The following is a 7,471-nucleotide window of genomic DNA, read 5'->3' as shown; positions in this document are numbered from 1 at the left end:
ACTTTATCAATAATATTAAAATTAAATTGTTTTTAAATAAAAAATTTATACATTTTTAAAAATCTTTTTAAAATTTTTAAATGTTAACTTTAATTTTTTTAAAAATTATTTTATATTTAATGCTCAAAATAAAAATTATTTTTAAATACAATATAAAAATAAATTATCAAAAATTTTATTTTGTTTCATTCCGAAAACCGCATTAGTAGAATTGGACATTAAATTATGGGTTGAGAGAAAAATTAGATTTTGTGTCATAGAAATTAAAATAGAATAAAATAAATAATTAGTTAATAATAGTAAAAATAATAATTATTAAATTAAATAATTATGGTATTAATAATTGGGGAATTAGTAAAAAAAATTAATAATGACTAATTTGGAATAGTGGTTAAAGTAGAGATTAAATGTGTAAAGTAAAAACTAGTGGCTAAAAAGGGGAGCTATTAGAACAAGGGAGAATACGGGATGACTTATAGGGAAAATAGCCCATTTTTTTTTAAAATGGTTGGCAAGCCAGATCCATCTCCCGTTGCTTTTATTTCGTTTCTCTCCGTTTCTTTTTCATTTTTAAATTTTATTAGATCTAGATTGGAGAATTTTCTCTCAAAAATTATTGCATCTCTTACATTTTCTTGACATCCGAACACTCTTTATTCTTTTAATTTTGCAAGCAAATTACTCTTTCTTCTCCAATTTCTCACCTAAACTTAGCTCGTTTTCACTCAATTGGTACAAATTCGTGGAGGTTTTCGAGTTAAAGGTAAATATATTATTTTCTTATGTATTAATTTTTTATTAGGTGTTTTTAATTACATTTTTCATAGATCTAAGCAAGAAATTAAAGATCCATAGTTTTAAAGTTATCTTTTGCATAAAAATGGTGAATCTCATAATAAAGAGCTAAGAAATATTTTTAAAATAATTTATAGTATATTTTGACGAGATTAAAAGGTTTACAAATTCAATTTAACAAAATTTTTAAGTAATTGCATGAATTAAATGGTTTTCTTTTTAGAATGAGGATGAACAACGTTTTTCCAAAAAAATATTAATTAAAGAAATTGAGCAAAGTTAGAGATCCATTTCTATAATTAGGCACAAGTTAGGAGGTAGAAATTAAGGATTTAATTAAGTTAAAAAGGAGAAATTAAATGAAATAGATTGTACGAAATAAGTTGAATAAGTATGTGTGGAGAGTCATTGCATGAACGCAAAGAGAGTAAGCTAGATTGTTTTTGAATGCTTAGTAATATGTATATTTTTGTGCTAAGCTCAAAACGATAGTGGAGCCTCAACAAACCAAGATAAAGGCAAGCGAAAAGTTGCCTAATTCGACGAGTCGTGGTGAGCTATAGGTGAGTGCAATTGTATGTCGTGTTTTAGCGTGAATTGCGAATCTAAAGAGTCGAAGTGTGGCTTGCGAACCACTGCTTATGGTATACGAACATTGACTTCTTCCTTATACAAATCCTTGCAATTTTGGTTGAATCGTTGAGTATATACACTATGCGATTTTAATAGTGCAAAATGCATGAACTTATAATATATATACATGGGCTTTATTGTGTATATAGTATATATATTAGTGGGTGCTATATATAATATATAGATGGGAGAGTTGGTAATATACATAGATATATATGAGTGGGGTTGTATATGTATATAAATATATATACGTGTGTGATTATACATATATAATATATATGCATGGTTCTATTGTATACAATATATAATTATGGGTATAGTTTTATATAATATATAAATTTACGGGACTTTTAATGTATGTTAAAATTTGATGTGCCAAAGGTCACTAAATAGGTATGTATATATATGTAATAAACATTTGTATATGGTTATGTAATACTTGTAAACAGGCATTTATTTTTTTTAATATAGATTTTTATAACATGTGAATTTTATTGATAATGTTTATTTATGTATGCACGAACCCGTAAGTAAATTATGAGATTTATGATATTGAGAGTTTTGGTTAGTGCAAAATTATATTATTGTGAAACACTAAATGCGAGCCAGTTATATTGCGTAATAAAATGTGATTAATTAAATATGTTGGCAATGTGAATACTTAAAACTGTTGGATATCGTTGGCATGCCATAGGATTGTGAGTACTCACCCTTTTATTATGTGTTGGGCATTGTGGCCCGAAGATAGAGTTGGAGAGATAAGAGATTGTCGAGTATAGCTCCATTCACCGTAGATAGTGTGGTGTATTTGGTGAGTGTGAGTATACATGCTAAACTAAAATGGAGATAGTGTTAGCTCGATAGAACAAACCGGAAACGCCAAGAGAGGGGTGAATTGGCCTTTTAAGAAATGGTGGAAGTAAAGAGAAAAAATTAAAACTGTTGCAAAAGGATTTAGAGTGGTTTGGCCCCAATTACCTACTCCACTACCATAGCTTTCCACCACTAAGGATTTTCCCAAATTCACTAATTTGTTCAACCTTTGAGGATAAGGTTTAACCTTACAACTCCTTAAGATTTCTACCCCAAATCTCAAGTTACAAACCCTCTCAAAGAGATACAAATAAGCGAACAAAGAAACAATCCTGACAAGATTAAATTGTTTGCAAAATGAAGTTCAAATACAATAGAATACTCTTGAGCACAAGAATGGAAATAAAGCTCACAAGTGTATGAAAGAAGAATATGAAAGTATTAAGCTCTAAAGTTATTTGATTGATGATATTTGCTTGAAAGTGTTTTTCTTGTTGTTGTAGGTATTTGGAAGATGGTATTTCTACCCCTAATAGATTTCCAACCGTTGAGATTATTGGTGTAATGAATATGGCCGTTGGGGATGTAAAACCAGAGCATTTATTTCACCAAAAATTGTGAGTATCGATACCAACTAAAAGGATATCGATATTTTTTGTAATAATTTAACTAGGTTAAAATCATTTTAACTTAATTTTAAAATTGTTCCAAAATTTTCTAAGAGTTTAATGTAAGTATTCAAAATTTTATCTATTAGACTTTAAATTTAAAAATCATTTTGCTAATTTTAACTTATAATAAAAAATACTTCAATTTGTTATATCAAAATCTTTTATTAAAGCTTTTGTTTAACAGATAGCATACGACTTTATGAGTCATGTGATGTGTTTTGGAGATCCGCTTATTCAATAAGCTTATAATTTGACTATGTTTCATATTCACGAATTGTCAATATATCACTATGTTGAGTATGAAAATTGTGTTATATGTGAATTGTTAAAATATGGTTAAATCCTAACATGTATGGTGTGTATATATATTTGTGTTGTATGCATGGGTACTCACTGAGCTTTCCCAAGCTCACCCCCATTACTTTACCTTGCAGATAAATGATTCCCGAGTTAGCGAGGAGGGTGACAAATTGGTGATCCATCGCAAGACATTTTCTTTGAGTATGAGTGTTGAACTTTTAAGCTCCAAAGTGAAGGCAATTTTCAATGGGTCGTAAATGGACATTACGGACTATTTGTTTTTTTAGGGGGGATTTTTTAACGTTATAATTGTTTGCTTGACTAGTTGTTTAGATGATTTTATTACTTGATTAATCTGATAATAATTAAATGAACTAACAATTTTTTGTAGATAAGGGAGACTGTCAAGTATCAAGGTATGCCTTATACCTTCTGATTGTGTGAATGAAATGATTAATTTAGAAAAGCATGCACTTAAGTCTAATTTCTCATATGAAATATTCTGCAATTGTATGGTGTATATGATTGGTTAATGCAATTTGTAAAGTTTTAAACAAAGAGTTACCTTGGCGACTAATGTGATGTTCCGAATTCGGGTCAAACCATCATGGTCAGATTTGGGGTGTAACATTTTCATTTTAAAAGTTTTAAAATTTTAAAATATTATTTTAAAACAATTTTACAAGTTTTTAAAGTTTAGAATATTGTTTACAATTTTTTTTCTAATAAAAGGTTTTAATCCAATAATTAAAAAAATATCTTATCAAAAATTTAAATAAATCATACAAGTGTAAAATAATTTTTTTATGATCATTATCAAATATTTTAAATTTGGTTTAAGGGTGTAAAATGATCTCAAATCTTTAAAAAAAATTTAAGCCCCTATTTTTTCACTCAATTGGGTACTTAAACTTTCAAAATGTAACAAAAAAGTTCTCAAACTTTTTCAAAAAAAGTAATTAAGCCCTTTTTTTCACTCAATTGTGTATTTGAGCTGTCAAAATGTATAAAAAAGTCCTCAAATTTAAAAAAAAAAGCAATTAAGCCCCTATTTTTTTTCATTTTCACTAATTGTGTACTTGAACTGTGAAAATGCATAAAAAAAAGGCCAAAGACAAATCTAAGGGGTGGCTGGCATGGGTCTTAGCTCCATAAAATAGAAAATTTTTCATTTAGGCCCTTTATAATTTAAAAAATTTTAAATTAGTAATGGTAAAATTGCACTTTCACCCTCCAAAATTGATAAAAAATTTGATTGGATCCTCTAAAAATTATAAATATATAGGCTATTAAAATGAAAAAATTACATTTTTACTATCATAAAAATATAGAATTTAATTTCGGCCACCCAAAAAAATTTTCTGACTTTGCCTCTCCCCCCAAATTGTATTTCTGGATCCACTATTAAAAAGGTCATTGATCATTAACTTTAACTGTTGATAATTCAATTAACTGCTCCTAATTTTTTTTAGTTAAACCACCACGTGTCACAACCATAGAGTGACATGTGGCAAAAAGATAAAAATAAATAAAAATAAATAAAATTTATAAAAATTATAAAATTTTAATAAAAATTATAAAAATATTTTAAATTTATTAAAAATTGATAAAAAAAATTGATAAAAATAGTAAAACAATATAATATATATAGTATTATAGAAAAAAATTATAAAATTTTATAAAGTAGTAAGAAAATTATAAAAAATATAAAGAAATATAAAATTCATAAAAAATATAAAAATTATTGTACCAAAAGAAGTATTTTTTTAATTTTTTTATAACTTTAACGGTCAAGTCAAAGGGTCTTTTTTAGTTGTTAAAGTTGAGGACTTAGGGGGGTAAGGGCGAAGCCAGAAATATTTTTAGGGTGGGCTAAAGTAAATTATATATTTTTATGATAGTAAAAATGTAATTTTGTCATTTTAATAGCATATACATTTATAATTTTTAGAGGATTAGTCAAATTTTTATCATTTTTGAGGGCCAAAGTACAATTTTTTTAAAAAATTAAAGGCTTAATTGTTTTTTTAATTAAAAAAATTTTACACTGTTGAGCCTTTAAATTTTTATTAAATAATAACAATTTTTTAAAATATAAATAAAGGAGATAAAAAATTGTTGGCTTAAGCGAAGCAAGAGAATTGAGAGTTGTATGTATGAAATGAACCCTGTTATTATATTGGGTGGGTGATGAAACTAGCATAGCCGGAGATATGGAAATAAAAAGATTTGGGCCTTGTGCAGTAGCCTAACCGATGGCCTGTGTTGTGGTATAAGAAAATCACACTGCAATCATTCTCCAAATCTGTTGATTTTATTATACTAAATGCTGCACTGCTTCTACATGGATTTATGTAACACTTGTTTTTCCCAAACATCATCTAAATGTACTCGACATCCATCCCCATCCCCCTCACTAATATTACTGGTGAAATGAAAAATATGATTTTTTCTATCCAGTGTTTAGTAGAATTTAAAAAATATATATATATTTTTTAAAAATATATAATTTTAAACTAACATACATATTTATTATTTTTTCCCCTCTCATCATTTTAATTTAGAATTCTTTCCTCTTGTTTTTTTTCCAATCAAATATATTTAAAATTTATTTTCTTTTAACTTTTTCATTCATTTCTTTCATTCTTCAATTTTTCCACCTAACGAGACGGAATACATTGTCTTCCCCTTGGAGACAACTCAATATTTCGGTTTCTAAACTTACTATACATGAAAAGAAAATACATTAAGAACTGTAGATTTATGGCCTTCAAAACATAACACCTGTTTGTTTTAATGGTTTTTGAGCTCAGTACGAGAGATAGACAGTGAAGAGAAAGAAAGAAAAGGAAGGGGAAAGAGAGAGGGAAAAAAAAGAATTTTTTTTTTATGTTTAAAAAATGATAACCTGAGATTTTGGGAGAGTGTAATAAAATTTTAGAAATTGCGTGATAATCTAAGTAAAAAGTAAAGTATATAATATATACTAAAAATTTTATATACACGTGTTAAAATTATGTATTTAAATTATAAGGATGTGTTTAAAAATAACATAATAAATAATAAAATATAAAGTTAGAAGCAAATAATAATAATTTTTCAAAAAGAAAGAAATAAATAATAATAACAACACATATGCAATATGTACAAAATTAAAATAAAAATAGTTTAATTTGTGAGTAAAGAAAATTGAAATAGGTAAATACATCATATTAAAAATATTAAATGCACTCCAATTGTTTATCAAAGTATTATCATTTTTCTATAGCACGTTAAGTGAAAAATTTTAATATTAAAATCTATTTTTTAAAAAATTAAATATCGAGTTAACTTGTAACATCGACGCAATCAGTGACATTATCTATATATACAAATTTAGCGAGAGAAAATATTTTATGTTAAAAGTTAAATTTTTTAAAATTTACATAAGAATTATTATTATTGGATAGTGGTAAAAAATTTTATTTATAAATTTAAACATGGGTTCAATCCTTAGATATGTAAAAATTTAGTTCTTTTATTTAAAAACTCTATAAAAGTATGAAAAGACAAAAATGTATTAAAATAATAATAATAATAATAATAACAGTCATTTAATAAAATGGTATATTATTCATTTCCAATCCGAATTAATACCTGGTTAACCCATAACATCAACTCAGTCAGGAGTTCTATTAATAGTATGATGCACAAATTTGGTGAGAAAAAATATTTTATGTTAAAAGTTTTTTTAAGTTAACTCTAGAGTTGTTATTGGTGTAGTGAAAAAGAATTTGTTTATAAATCTATTAAACATGGGTTTAATCTCTAGATAAGTTAATTTTAATTATTTTGTTTAAAAACTATAAAAAAGTATAAAAAATAAAAGTCATTAAAATAACAATAGTAATCATTTAGTAAAAATGGTATATTAGTCATTTCCTAATTGAGTTGTTACTTGGTTAATCTATGAAACAAACGCAATCAGGGATTTTATTAATAATATAGATACACAAATTTGGTAAGAGAAAAAAAATTATGTTAAAAGTTTATTTATTTTTAAGTTTACTCGAAATTTATTATTGGTATGGTAGTAAAAAAATTGTTTGTAAATCTATTAAACATGGGTTTAATCCAAACGTGATCATGGGTCGGATCGGGCCAATGTAAAATTTTAGATTTGTTTTCTATGCCTAAGTTCGACCCAAAAAATGGACCTAAAATTTTACCCAACCCGACCCAAATAAAAAATACTAAACCTGAGTTTGGCTCGACCTGCC

General features: G+C 26.1%; 1 long non-coding RNA gene across 1 annotated transcript; it reads left to right on the top strand.

The window, feature by feature from the left end:
- The first annotated feature begins 579 nt into the window (after positions 1–579).
- LOC107963583 (uncharacterized) lies at positions 580–3,825 on the top strand. Its single transcript, XR_001701984.2, has 4 exons — positions 580–763; positions 1,275–1,358; positions 2,745–2,858; positions 3,347–3,825. It is a non-coding gene; the product is annotated as an uncharacterized lncRNA (long non-coding RNA).
- Positions 3,826–7,471: the final 3,646 nt, after the last annotated feature.

Source organism: Gossypium hirsutum, chromosome A01 (assembly GCF_007990345.1).
Source record: "Gossypium hirsutum isolate 1008001.06 chromosome A01, Gossypium_hirsutum_v2.1, whole genome shotgun sequence".
In the NCBI taxonomy this organism is placed as follows: domain Eukaryota; kingdom Viridiplantae; phylum Streptophyta; class Magnoliopsida; order Malvales; family Malvaceae; genus Gossypium; species Gossypium hirsutum.
Note: the sequence above shows the minus strand (reverse complement) of the source record. Positions and strands in the feature narration are given on the sequence as shown.